Genomic DNA, 14,119 nt, shown 5'->3' with positions numbered 1-14,119 from the left:
GCCCCCGCGCACATCGCACGGCCCGGCTGTGGTGCAGTCAAGGGGGTGCGCGGAGAGCGCTTGGTAGAGGCGGCCGCGTGGCCTAATGGATAAGGCGTCTGACTTCGGATCAGAAGATTGCAGGTTCGAGTCCTGCCGCGGTCGTGGGGAAATTCGCCTCCAAATGAGGCCGTTCGTTTTCTTTGCCCATTCCTTTGTTTTTTTTTTTTTTTTTTTTTCTTTTGGATCTGAAGAAAACCAAACGGGACAGGGACAGAGAACCCAAGGCGTCACCCCAGCCCTGGCTGTAGGGGAGCCTAAAGCTGCCCTGCCCCGCGGCTGCGGCTGCCTCCACACCCCTGTCATTGCCCCCAGCTCCGTGCGTTCTGCTCCTTTATTGAAAAGCAGCACGGAAAAAGGCGGCTGCTGACTGCGGGGGAATCTATGGGATCACCCGGGTCTGTAGCAGCAGCAGGGCAGCGGCTGCTGGGGCACCCCAGGGGCACGGCCGGGGGGTCTGGCAGGGGGCACAGCCCCACCCTGGGCGCTGCTTTTCGCACCAATTTGCCCACACCCGGCACTTACGGGGTGCTCCCGGCCCCCAGAAGTGCTCCCCGAGGGCACCCCAGGACCCCGTCGCCCACCCCAGCTTGGGCACGGGCTGCGGGGCTGCGCGGGTGGGAGCTGGGCACGGGCTCAGCGTGGCACTGGGGTCCCTGTCACCGGGCTGCGTGGCACTGCTGGGGACGGCTCAGCGAGGGGGACGGCTGAGAGCCCCGGGGGACCGCGGGTGCTGTGGGTGCAGAAGGGGACCGAGGGTGCAAGGGGACAGGGGGCAGGGCAGGTGGGAGCGGGCTCCCCGGCCCTATGAGGGTTTTTCTGGAAGCGATGGTGGGGCTGGGAAGGTGGCTCCTGAGCCGGAGCACTGCGGCGTGCCGAGCCGTGCCGAGCCGGGTTAAGCCGTGCCGCGGGGTGCCCGCGCCGCCTGGTGCCGTGCCAGACCATGCCGTGTCGTGCCAGGCCGTGCCAGGCCGAGCCGTGCCGAGCCACCAGGTGTCGCTGCGGTCCCGCTGCTGGCGGCCGCTCCGGGCCGCTCACACGGGGCAGGGGCCGGGGCCGGGGCCGGGGCCGTCGGGGCGCGGTTCCTCCGCTGTCCGACGGCTCCGTTCCCCCTCCGCTCCCCCGCAGGGCACCGGGGGGGGGGGGCACCGGGGACCCGACCCCCGATTCTCGGGTCCCCACGGAACGCTCCGAGGGCTGGGGCAGAGCGGGGACAAAGCCCCGGCTCCCAGCACCAGCCCCGACGGCAGCGCGGGGGCCGGCTTGGGGACAGGACAGGACGGGACAGGACAGGGCGGTGTCACCTCCCCGGGGACTGGCGGCTCCTGGCACGGAGCTGTGCGGGGACACGGGGACAGCCCCGGCCCCTGCAGCCCGCTCGGAGAAAGGCGAGGCTGAGCTTCGGGCGTGCGCCCTGGGCCCCTCTTTGTGTCTGCGATTGCGCCGCTATCGCGACCGGCGCGACATATACTGCGCGGGGTGCGTCTCGTCCTCCCCTCCGCTGCTTTATTTTAACGCCGCTCTCCTGTGCGGTCTCTGCTCTGGTTATTTTTATCAGGGTAAAAAATGAAAAAATAAAAATAAAGAAATCACCCCACTAAAAAAAATCCTTCCTCAAACGAAAGAAAGGAAATAAATGAAATAAATTCTCCCCAAAACGCCGCCGCCACCACCGATCCCTAACGCACGGAGAGGGGAAAAAAATATAATACTAAATTGGGAAAAAAAAAAAAAAAACGCAGGAATTTCCCCGGGGCCGGTGGGGATGCAGGCACAAGCCGGGGCAGGGCGGCAGGGGGGATTTCCCCCCCGGGCCCTTTGTGTGCCTGTCGGAAGCCCGCAGCCCTGCGCGCCCCGTCGGGGCCGGGCACGGAGCTGCCGCCGGCGGGGCTGGGGGCTGCGGGTGGACAAAGGGGTGGCGGCGGGACTTTGTTTAACCCCACTGCCCCCCAGCCGGCGGGGCCAGGGGTCAAGGGCTCGCCAGTCGCCGGGGCACGGCCCCGGGGGAAAGCCACGTCGGGGGGCGGCCGGTGAGGGATCCCCGGAGCCCTCCAGAGAGGGGCACCGGGGGGGTGCGGAGGGCTCCGGGAGGGTGTTTTTTTTCTTTTTTTCTTTTTTCTTTTTTTTTTTAGGGGGGGCAGAGCGGGGCTACACTTTTCTCTGGGAGAGGGAGGCGGAGAAGCGGCCGCTGCTCCCCGGCACCCCCCGGTTCTGGCTTCGCCCCCTTGTTCGGGGGGGGTCGTGGGGGGGCTGCGGGGGGAAGGAGCCGGCTTTCGAGGCGTACAGCATCTCCCAGGGCAGAGAGGGGCTTGTGCCGCCTCGCCGGGAGCCGAGAAATGGGCATTTTATAGGTGACGTACGGGCTTACGTGGGAATCCGTGCCCAGCACCGCGCTCCCGGCGCCTTTTCTCCTGACACGACACTTCCCCGCAGCTCGCACCCCCCTTGCCAGCCTGGGGGGAGCGGGAGGGGGGCAGGAAAAGGGAAAAGAAAAGCAGCCCCCTCTTTTTCCTGCTCGGGAGACCAGCCCCGGAGCTCCGAAAGTGAACGAGGGCGAAGGGCGAGGGGAGGCGGCCGGGAGCCGGCTCCGAGCCGAGGGGCCGGGGGGACGGCTGGCAGGGGAGGAAGACCCCCCCAAATACCCTTTATTTTTTTATTTTATTTTTTTCTGGGACTAGGGGCGAGCCGGCGGGGGAGGAAGCTGGCACTCGAGGTAAGTCCCCTCCGCCTGGAGCTGCGGGCACGGGCGGTGCCGGCGCTGCGGGGGTGCGAAGGAACCGGGGGCTGGGGAGCAAGGTGGGGGCACAGCCGGGCCTGCCCCATCCCCGTCCCCTTCCCCATCCCGGGGCAGGGCCCTGGAGGAGCTGCGGGCTCCGTTTGAGGGCCGGGGGGAGGTTGGAAGCGGCGGGGGGCGAAGAAGCGGTGGCGGTGGTCCCGGGGGCTGCGGGCAGCCCGTGCCCCGCACCCTGCCCCGTCCGTCGGGGCCGGGCCGGGGTCCCCCGGGAGGAGCAGCCCCCGGAGCCCGCTCCCAGCCCCGGGCTCCTCCCGTGCGTGTCTCAATTCACTCAGGCTTGACTTGGCAATAAGCTCTCTCAATAGGGTGACAATAGAGCCCCAGTGGGACCCGAACAAAGAATTTGAAAGTAGTTAAATTGCAGGACACGTCCATCGCCTGGGTGCTTGAATTAAAGAAAAAAAAAAATCGGAGAAAAGAAAAAGGAGAGAGACTTTTCTTTGGGCTGGTGAGAAAATGCTCAGGGTAAAAGTTGGTTTGGCGTCTTCATTTCAGCGACAATGGAGCAGAGCTAATTCAATAGGAAACGCGGGGATTTTTTAATGAAAAGACCGCCAGGGTTACACCGAAGTTAAGCTCTTGTGAATTAATTATTAGGGCAAATAAACTGGGGAGGGGGGGAGCGCTCTGGAGGGAGTGTTGCAATTTCTTAATATTCTCCTTTTCGTGTTTAACGACAATGCCATTAGGTTTCGACTCTGGGTGAGCAAAAGGATTTCTTACACTCCCCGGGAAGAGGAGAAGACGCTTTTTATGGTGTTACTTAATTGCTTTTAAAATAAAATACTACGGAATTTGGCAACGAGCTCCGGTTTCTGCTGGCGGTGGTGTTTGGGGTTATATTTCTTTCATGGCAACTCGCAGATGCAAAAAAAGAAAAAAGGAAAATAACGGGGAAATTAAAAAACCCCAAGGTAAAGGCGAGGCGGCGAGCTCGGCTCCCCCAAACCCCTCGGTCTCGATCGGTTTATTTTCTCCTACAGAGAAAACCCGTCCGGGGCTGGCTGCGTGCTCACCAGGGCGGCGAGAGGCTCCCCAAAGCCGGTCCGGGGCATTGCTTTGAGAGAATCGCAGACAGAAAATAGCAGCCGGGTTAACGGCAGGAAGGAAGGCGAAGAAAATAATAATAATAATAATAATAAAGGTCGGAAGCGAAGTGAAGGTGTGCCAGGAGGGTGGTTTATTTTTTATTTTTGGTTTTATTTTATTTGATTTTTTTCCTTGCTGCAGAGGCTGCGGGCGAGGCGCTACGTGTGTAATTATATAAAAAGGGGAATTAAGGCAGGGAAATATGGAAGGAGGAAGAGGAAGGAGAGGGAAGGAGAGGAGCGCAGGCGGCACCTGCCGAGCCGGACGGCTGCCAGCTCGCCTCCGCCTGCCGGCGGGCTGCCGCCGGGGCAAACCATCGCTAGGCTCGGCCTGGCATACAGGGCGGGATGGCACGGCTCGGCACGGCTCGGCACGGCTCGGCACAGGAGGGACTCAGCCTTTTTCTCTCCTCCCGCAGCCAGGGCCGCGGCAGCACCCCGGGGAAAGCCCGAGGTGTTGCTCTCCCCGACGGCTGCAGTGCCGAGCCGTGCCGAGCCGTACCATGCCCTGCCGAGCCGTACCATGCCCTGCCGAGCCGTGCCGTGCCCTGCCGAGCCGTGCCGAGCCGCCCCGCTGCGGAAACCGTGCGGACTTTCAGCACTTGGACAGCGGTGCGGTGGCGGGGCCGGGCCGGGCCGGGCCGTGCCAAAAGAGCCCGGGAGCAGCGGAGGCAACGGGGCGGCCGCGGCCCCTTTCTGCTGGCCGCGGGGGTCTGGTCCTAAGGGGACCGGGGAGGTGGCACCCCGAGGGGGCTCCCTGGGGCTCCGTGCCCCGCCGGGGGGGCAGAGGGGAGCCCCCCGGCCGGGCAGGGCAGGGGGGAGTTGGCAGCCCCGCAGAGGGACGAGGTGGCCCCGAGGGGGCGGGCAGCTCGCCGGAGGTGGGGGGGGTGGGGGGTGGGGGGTGGGGGGAGACATAGGGGGTGCATGGGGGGGAGCGGCCCCTCTACCCCTCGCAGCCCCATCCTCGGGGGGTAATTACGGGGTGAGCTGGAGGGGCTGCGGGCTGTGCTCGGCAGAGCCTGGCAGCAAGCAACCCCCGCCGCCGCCGCCTTCCTCCCGTCCTCCTCCTCTCCCCCTCCTTTCCCCCGCCTCCTCCCCTCCCCCTCTCCCTCCTCCTCCTCCCTCCTCCTCCTCCTCCTCCTCTCCGCCATGGTTGGAGTGAATCGGAGGCTGCCGGGCTGACGTCAGTGCGGGCAGAGCCTGCCGCCGGCGGCAGCTCCCGGCCAGCAGCCACAACCGGCACCGGCAGCCGCCGAGAAGACGGCGGGGAGCCCGGCAGCAGCCGCCCCCATCGCTCCGTGCCCGGCCACCCCCAGGGGATGGCGGCCGCGGGGGTCGCAGCTCGCCCCGGGGCAGCCCTGCCCGCCCCTCTGCCCGCCCGCCCGGGGAGGGGCTGTGGGGGGGGGGTCGTCGTCCTTCTTCCCCCCCATCCCCAACGCCGCCCGTTTCGTCCAGGGACGGCCGCCGCTGCCCTCGCCCCGGCTGCAAGCGTGAGTGTCGCGGCCGGGCGTCGCCGCCGCCATCGGGTGTCCCCCGGGGGGCTGGAGGGCCCGTGGGGGGGGGGGGGGGGGACGGACGTGGCCCCGGGAGGAGGCTGCTGGGGTTGGGGGGAGGATGGAAGGGAGGTGGGAAGGGGCAGTTGAAGTTGGGTCGGTCCCCGCGGGGAAGTTGCGAGCCTCTCCCGGGGGAGCAGGCAGCCCCCCACCGCTCCCTGCCCCGGCCCGGACCCCCCCGTCGGGGCTGAGCAGCCCGCGGCGAGCGGCGGCGGCCGGGTGGGAGGCACATGGGGGAGGCCAGCGGGGGACAACGACCACGGGGCGACCTTTGGCTGCCGGGGGCGAGCTGGCTCCGGGCAACCTCTCCCTGGCCGGCCGGGACCGGGCAGCCCGACGGGGCGGGCTGTGCCCTGACGGGGCGGCGGGGAGCCGGGGCCGAGCGGTGCCGACGGCCGCCAGATTGTCCCGAAATGTCTCCGCTCGCCCGCCGGAGAGGTGGGCGCCGGCCAAAACATGCCTGAACGGGGCCGATCCTCCCGGCACATCCTGCATTTAGACCCCGGGGGCAGTCCCCGGCTCCCCCAATTTCTCCTCCGGGCACAGCGGGGGCTGCTGCGGAGTCTCGCTTTGTGGGAGGGGGGCACCGGGGGGGGCCCCAGGACACCGTGCGCCCCGCTCCCCTGCTCGGATAGAGCGGCACCGGGCCGCCGCTGCCCGTGCTGCGGTCTGCCAGCAGCGGGAGGCTTTTTTTTTGTTTCTCATTCGCTTCTCTCTGCATCTCCGCTTTATTTTTTCCCTTTTATTTTCTTCCCTTTTATTTTTCGTATTTTTTCTTTTGCTTTTTTATTTTTCTTTAATCCCCCTTTACTTCATTTTTTTTCCCCGTCCATTCTCCCCTCTTCTCTCCCTTTCCCGCGGACTCTTTATTTCCTCGGCTTTTTTATTTATTTTTTTCCCGTGTCTCCCTGGAAGTGAAACGCATTTTAGGCCTCAGCCTTAAGGAAACCCGACCGGGAGCGGTGCAGGTGCCCTGGGAGCCTGCACCTGCCCGGATCCCCCCCCCCCTCGACGTGCCCGGCTCCCCCGGGCCAGGAGGGGCCGGGGTCCCGCCCCTTCCCTGCCTCGTCCCGGCCCCGGGAGCCGGGGGAAAGAGCAGCCGGAGGCCGGGCCGCTGCGGCGGAGCCTTTTCAGAGCCGGAGCTCGTTAAGACGTGGCTTTTAATTGCTTAACAAAGCAACACGTTTCCTCAACGCCTGTCGGGAGCCGCCGCTTCTGCGTGAAGTTGGCGAAGCCCCGGTTGTGGGAGGAAAAGGGGAAAAAGGAAAAAAAAAAAAAAAAAGAAAACAACAACCACAATTAGGAGCTGCAGCTCGGGGCGGCGAGGCGCGGGGGGTTACTCTGGGTTGGCTAAAAATAACTTCTCCTAATTAAAGAAAAGTGACGTCAGACGCGCGGGGCGTAAAGAGGGGAAGGCAGCGGGGCTCGGGGCAGGGCGAGCGCCTTCAGGAGCTGCGGGGCCGCCCGGGGAGAGGGCAGCACGGCCGGAGGGGCTCTGCCGAGGGGCGGCCGGCGGGCCCGGGATGCCTGGCTGCGGGAAGGGGAGCACCAACCGCTCCCGGTCCCCTCTGCCCCGGGGGAGCCCTACAAAAAGCGGGAGGCTCCAGGGCCGCCTTCCTCCCCCCCCCTCCACCCCCGGGGTATTTGCGCGGAGGCTCCGCGAGCGCGGAGCGGCGGCGGCTGCAGCACCATGGCCAGAGCCTTGCCCGCCCCGCCCCGTCGGGGAGGCAGAACCTCCGCCGGGCCTTTTGGGAGACCTCCCCGCTTTTTAAAATATTTTTAATTATTATTAGTAGTAGTATTTTTCACCGTCCTTCTCGGCTAAAGCGGGCCGCAGCCCGAGGAGTCGTTTTCCCCCGTTGTTCTGCCTGTGAGTGCAGGGAAGGGCAGTCCCCGGAGCCCCCCATCCCGGTGTCCCCCCCTCCGGTTTCCTGCCGGTCCCCCAGGTGAGGCCGGGCGCTGGCTGCCTCGGGGCTCTGCCCGCTGCGGCCTCCGGAGCCCCCCGCTCGCTCCCCGCTCTGCTCGCCGGTGCTTTGCGATGTGCCAAGGAGCCATTTTGTATGCGTCCTGCTTAAACTGCGCCCCAAATAAAATAATAATAACAGTAATAATAAAAATAAAAAAATATAAACCAACGCCCAAGCGATAGGAAAAAATCCCCCAAAGGCCAGCAGCATTTTTCTCCTAGGTGCCGGGCCTCCGCCTGCACGGAGCGGGTCGAGGCGGGGGGCTCGGAGCCGAGCAAAGCGGTGCCGAAAAGCAGCAGGGAAGAATCCCGGGATTTATTTCTGCGGAGATAAATCCTTTCCCTGACCCGGCGGAGAAAGGGGGCCCGCTGCCGGTACCCCAGCAGGGGGACCGGGACTGGAGCGGGGCCGCCTCGCCGCCACCACCGGCAGCCCCCCGGTGCTCCCCGCGGCCGGGGGATAACGGGGACAGCCCCGGGGGGAAACTGAGGTCGGGCCGTGGCCCGGGAGAGCCCCTTCCGTCGGCACCGGGTTGCGGGCAGCGCTCGGTATCGCCGCCACCGAGGGGCAGCCCCGGCGAGCGGGGCCGGTGGGCACCTTCCCCCGCCCCGGCCGGGGAACGCACGGGCAGCAATCACCGTAACGGCGGCAGCAATAAATTAGGGGAAAATCCACAGCCGGAAAATTAAGGAGATCCGATTTGTAGTGGATTTTTATTTTTATTTTTTTCTCTCTCTCCAGGGCAGATTAGAATAACCTCAGCCAAGCCCCCTTCCGAGCGGCTGGGGGGCGCGGGAATGGCACCGAGGGGCTGGGGAAGGAGCAAAGATTTCTCCCCACCCGCCGCAGCCCCGTCGGGGTGCCCGGGGCACCCCTGGGCCCGTTTCTCGTTAGGGAGGAGACGGAAGGCAGCCGGGAGCCAGGCAGGGCGGCTCGGCTCGGCTGTGCGCCGGGAGCGCGGAGGGACTGGCAGGGCTGAGCTCTGAGCTTTTAGCCTAATTGAGCTCCCGTATTTTTATTTCTTTATTTTTGTATTATTTTATTTTTATTATTATTATTATTTTTCAAAGGAAAGGCGGGGAGGGGGGAAGCGAGGAGGGGAAGAAATAAAGAAGCCGAGCGGAGCTCGCCGAGAGCCGGAGCTGCCCGGACCGGCAGGCTGCGCTCAGCCGCGGCTGCTCCCGCGGCGATCGGCTTCGTTCCGCGGCTCCCCCGTTTCGCAGCAGGTCACATTTTAGCTAAGCCTCAGATTTAAGGGAAAGCAGCGTTTAGGAGCGGCGACGGATTACAGTTTTTATTTTATTTTATTTTATTTTTGCGGGGCAGGTCAGATAAGCATCCCAGATAATCACATTTACCTCCCGGCATTTTATTATTCGTATTGCTGCTGGATTTGTATGCGCCGCGTTCGTCGCTACACGCACGGCGCGCTACGAACCGGCGAGGGAAAATAGCAAAACCTAGAGGGGAAATAATGAAAACGGGGGGGGGGGAAGGGGTGTCGAGAGGATCCGTGCGGGATCGCAGACGTATCCCCGGCCCGGGTGCTCCTCGGCCCCGCGTTGGCTGCGGGGAAGGCGCCCTCCGGGCTGCCCCGACGCCCGGCCAGGTGCAGAGGCCGGACGGGGCGGGCGCTGCTGCAGGAGGAGAGGCTGCGAGGGACGGGGGGGCAACGGCCAGCTGGGACCGGGGAAAGGCAGAAGGAAAGGGGAGGGAAAAAGGGAAGGAAAGCGTACGGGGAAGGGAAGGGAGGGGAAAAAGGAAAGGCCGGGGAAAGGGAGAGGGGAAAGGGAGAAGGGAGGGCGAAGGACAAGGAGAGGGAAGTTGGGTTCAGCAGGTGGGTCCGCTGTGCCGTGCCGTGCCGGGGGTGCTGCCCGCCCGTGCCCCCTGTTTGATGCGGAGAGGAGCACTATGGGCCTGGGGGGGTGAGGGGTGGGGGCACCCCACAACGCGGCTCCTCCAGCACGGGCGGGGAGGCGAAGCACGGCGGGCGGGGGGCAGACGGGTGCCGGTACGCTGCGGGAGGAGGGTGCAGCTGGGGGCGTTCCGCTGCCCTCCGCACCGAGCCGTGCCGAGCAGAGCCGAGCCGAGCCGCGCCCGCCCCGTCCCGCCCGCCCCGTCCAGCAGCGGGGGCTCGGCCGGGGCCGGGGCGCCAAAACGCGGGAAAAGGGGGCGCGGATTTAAATGCGGGGCCGCCGATTGGCTGGGGGCCGCGTGACGTCACTTCCCAAAGGGGGCGATTACCATGCGAGGGGAGTAGAAGTTGGGCGGCGGGGCGGGAGCGGGAGCGCTGCTGCTGCCGCCCGGGTCGGGACCGCGCAGGGCTCGGCACGGCTCGGCTCTGCCTGGCTCGCCTCGCCTCGGCTCTGCTGGGCTCTGCCCAGCTCGGCACAGCACAGCACGGCTCGGCTCGGCTCCCCGCAGCCCCGTACGGTGCCTTGCTCGCTCCCGCAGCGCGGCTCCGTCTCCTCCGCTCCTCGTATTTATCATTTTTTATTTTTTTTTTTCTCTTTTTCCCCCTTTTTTTCCCCCCCCTCTCTCCCTCTGTGGCTCCCCGCTGGCAGATCCTGGCCGCTCTGCCCCCCCTCTCCCCCCCACGCCGTGTGCCCTCTCCCCGCAGCCGACGGCAGCCCCGCCGGAGGGATGTTTCTGTCTTTGGTTATCTAGCTGTATGAGTGTTGTGGAGCCATCATAAAGCTAGATAACCGAAAGTAGAAATGACTTCCAAACCTGCTCGCCCCCGGGGAAGAGGCTGCAGCAGGACCGGCGCCGCTGGAGCCCGGAGCAGAGGCGAGTCGCGGCCCCGCCACCTCGGGGCTCCAGGTAAGCGCCGCGCCCGCCCCGTCGGGGCGCTCCCGGGGCTCCGGACACCGGGACGGGAGGGCAGGGAGAGGCGGGCGAGCCCCGCGCACACGCCTGCAGCGCTTCGGGGCTCAGCACGCCGGGAGGCAGCCCGAAAAACCCGCACCCGGCTCCGGGCAGTCGCTGGATCTGGGGCTGGGAGGCTGGAGGGGGCGAGCGCCTCGGGCGCTTCTCCTAACAAAGGCTCCCCCGTACCCACCCTGTGGGTCCGGCCTCAAAACCCCCCAGTTTTGGGATATTTTTATTCTCTCTTCCTCCCTGTCTCTCTTCTCTCTCTCTCTTTTTTTTTTTTTTTGGCTTGATTTTGGCCTCCCTTTTGGAAGGTCAGCTCGCTGATAATGCGATCGCTCTCCCCCCATGCGTCGGCTCTCGCTTTTGTCCGTAGCTGGGGGTCCCCGGGGAGGGGGGGTCCCCTGGGAAGGGAAGGGCTCCCGCTGCTGGGTGCACCCCTCCTGGCGTGCAGCCGCCGGCCCCGCAGCTTCCCCGGGAGCCGAGCAGTTGGCAGGCACAAAGCCTCCCTCACCTCCGCTGCGAGCCCGAGAAGTTGAAACATAATATGTATTACAATGTCTGGCAAATAATAAAAAAAAAAAAAAAAAAAAGGAAAGAAAGAAGAAGAAGAAAAAAAAAGCAATTGGCAAATCTGCATTCCGTTCCCATGGCGACACAAAGCACCGTGCTCTCCGCCGAGCCTCCCCAGCACGTTTTCCCAGCTGGTGTGGGGCGAGCACCCTCGGCCGGGGTTGGGGTCCCCAGGCCCCCCCCAGCACCCTGGGGTCCGCATGGGGCATCGCTGCCAGCCCCTCGCCCGCATCCCGTGGGAATGGTCCCCACGCTGCCGTGAGCCCCCGTGGGCCGTGACAGCCCCGGGGCGGCCGCAGGGAGAAACCTTCCCACGGCTCCAGTGGGCTCCTCGCGGGGTCTGTGCCCCCAGGAGCCGCAGCGGGAGCTGGGGGCAACGCGGCCGCGCTCCCACCGCTGGCACGGGTGGGCTGCGGGTGCCCGGCCCAGGGCAGCGTCGGGGGGCTGAGCCGCCCGTGCCCACCGGGGAGGCGAGAGGAGGGAGCCCCGCGCAGCCCCGAGGCAGGTTTTCCAGCAGCCCTTGCACGGGGGAATGGCGTCAGACGCCACGTAGGCCCGCAAAGCTAAATATGCCTGTGCACCCTTCCAGGGCCAGCAACGCGTCGCCATAACCGCAGTAAGGAGAAAGGATCTCAGCCTGAATTGGGCTATACCGCGAGAGAGAAAAGTTCTGAGGAGCTGTTGTTATGTATTCTAATGAGGAGTCATTGGAGAAATTAAAAAGGGCAGAGAGAGACGACGACGGCAGCACTAATTCCGCAGGAAGCCTCCCAGGGAAAAGGCTGTGTGAGTGTGAACGCTGAAAAGCATGAAGGCCTGGAATTAGACTATCATTTAGAGAGCGTTACTAATCCGAAGTTACAGCAGTAATTCCATGATTTGCTGGGTCCCACACGCAGCGCCAGAATTAAAGATACGGATTTTCTAGAAATGTAACTCAACTGTGGCACCGAGTCTCGGCGAGATCCGAATGAATCATTCATTCCAAAGGCAGCGAAAGACGTGTCATTAAGAACCAACCTCCTTCTCTCCAGCCCATCTGGAATATGTATGCTCAGTGCAATCCCAGAAACTGTGGAAGAGATCGGAGGTGGGGAGGAGGGAATGTAGTGCTTTCCCTCCTTCATTATGGCGGTTATTTTTAAGAAATAATTTTCCAATTATTTCCACAATATTGTGAGTGGCACTCGATTCTTCTTCTATTTATTCCCCCCCCCCCCCCCTTCCGTATGATAGCATCGAGTCAGGTGCAAACGGTTTCGGTGGAGATGCTTTAAAACTAGAGCGAACAAAGCAGGAGAGAACCGAGCAAGGTGGTTGATGAATGCATTTATTCCGGAGTAATGATTTGATGGGGGATGGAGGAAAGAAACATTCAAATTCCTAATGAATATAATTCAGGAGGAATCACTCGACCAGCGTGGTAGAGAAAATCTGTTTGGTGGGAGTGTTTCTGCACTGGCAGAGCCCAGGAGGTATTTCTGTCCCTGGCTTTTGTAATTGCAAAAGGTGAAAATTTAAAAAGAGGGTCGGAGGAAAAAAAAATTATATATATATACACGCATATAATAAATGTGTTTGTATGTGTGTATATAAATACGTACATATATATATAATTTTATGAAATAAAATGGAAGTGTGGAAATCAGTGTCTACATGTACACCCTTACAAAGGATCGATGCAAGCTTTTTTGCCTTGCTGTTGGATCCGTTGTTCAGAAACCTCCCTTGGCTCCTAATTTCCCCCCCCCCCCCCCCCCCCCCAGACCCTGCGTTCTGGGTGGATTTTTCAGGTATTTTTGCAGGCTGTAGGGCTGGCTGGTGTAACCCACAGCAGTCCCCCCAAAACGGGGTTGAGGCAGGGACGGAGGGGCCTGGCCTTTATTTTCCAGCGGGGAGAAGCCGTGGTTTGATTTTTGCTAGCGCAGAATCCTTCCTTTTCGCCCTCCCTGCCTGCACGTTTGGGGGAGGCGCGGAGGCAGCCCCGGCCTGATTAACAAGGAGGCTGAGGCTGGCAGTGAAGGATGGGGACGGTGGCAGGAGCCTCGCCAGCTTGTGCGCGTGGGTGGAGGGCAAAGCTGCGGATAAAGCCCCCGGGTAAACCCATCCTAGTGCAAAACCCACCGCCTTTCGTTCCTCGCAGCCCGGTGCCAGCTCCTCGCTTTGTGCCCTTTTGAAGCCCTGGTGGAAGGGGGTCACCGATTCATCTCCTTAGGGCCAGGGGTGGATTTTGGTGAGCAGGACCTCAGCCAAAACATCCCGGCAGCCCCCACAGGTCCCCCTGCATCCGAGCCTTTGCCCTCTTCGTGTGGCTGTTGGTGTCAGCAGGATCCTTCCTCTCACCCCAGGAGGGAAGGGGTCTCCTGCTGCCGCCCTGTCCCATCCCTTGCGGGGCAGGGGTGATGCCGTGGGCAGGGAGCAGAGCCCAGGTCCCAGGGGGCCACCCAGCACCCTTGGCTCTCCTTTCTCGGTGGGACTCTGGTGGAAGAGATGGGACTTGGCGCAGGCCAGGCACGGGTGAGGTCTCTGGAGCTGGGCCCTGATGTCTTTGTTCTTCAGGCAGTGCTGGGGATGGGCAGAGGGAGCCAGGAGCGTAAAGGATCGGCGTGCGTGGTTTGGGGGTAAGTGGAAAATGCCAGCTTTGGGTTTATCCTGGGGGATCGACGCCCCGGGATGTCAAGTGCTCAAACTCTTCTCTTTATTTCTCTTCTTTCCCCAAAACTTCTCCCCTGTGCAGCAGGCTGGGCTCCCGGCATGAGGCGAGGGGATTTGTACCAGGTAGCCGAGCAAGCCCAACCCGATGTGGCTCCGGGGTTGGAGAAGGGGCTGCTCGGTGCCTGCCGTTTGAACCAGCTGCCTGTGAATGGAGGCAGGGCTGCGTGAGCCTGGCCGCTCGGTTCTGGATGAAATCCCATCAATGGGCATTTTTGTGGAATCGCCTGGCAATGGCTGGTGTGAAGCTGGAGGCCTGGCTCTCTCGTTTCTTTTGTCTCCCTCGGCTCCCACCCCCTCCGTGCGCCCTTGACGCAGGCGGACGGTGCCTCCGCTTACCTGCCCCTCGTCCCGGGCTTTGTCCGTGCCGTCGGGGAAGGGGCAGAGCCAGGGGCACAGCTCGGTGGCTTTGAGGGGACATCCTGCTCCTGGCTGAGCCCCGGTCTGCAGAGCACAAGGCAGCGGCTCCCTGACGCACACAGCTCCGTGGGTGCAAGGTGTTAATTTGGGTGCGAGGTGCTA

General features: G+C 63.3%; 1 long non-coding RNA gene and 1 other non-coding gene across 2 annotated transcripts; one reads left to right on the top strand and one right to left on the bottom strand.

The window, feature by feature from the left end:
• The first annotated feature begins 71 nt into the window (after window positions 1–71).
• TRNAR-UCG lies at window positions 72–144 on the top strand. The gene has a single exon. It is a non-coding gene; the product is annotated as a tRNA-Arg (tRNA).
• Window positions 145–8,492: 8,348 nt separating this feature from the next.
• Window positions 8,493–9,694, bottom strand: LOC118172229. Its single transcript, XR_004753595.1, has 2 exons — window positions 8,800–9,694; window positions 8,493–8,685 (listed from the first exon to the last, which is right to left on the bottom strand). It is a non-coding gene; the product is annotated as an uncharacterized LOC118172229 (long non-coding RNA).
• Between the last annotated feature and the right edge of the window lie 4,425 nt (window positions 9,695–14,119).

Source organism: Oxyura jamaicensis, chromosome 10, assembly GCF_011077185.1.
Source record: "Oxyura jamaicensis isolate SHBP4307 breed ruddy duck chromosome 10, BPBGC_Ojam_1.0, whole genome shotgun sequence".
NCBI classification, from domain to species: domain Eukaryota; kingdom Metazoa; phylum Chordata; class Aves; order Anseriformes; family Anatidae; genus Oxyura; species Oxyura jamaicensis.
The sequence above is the reverse complement of the archived record's forward strand: the minus strand, read 5'-3'. Positions and strand labels throughout refer to the sequence as shown.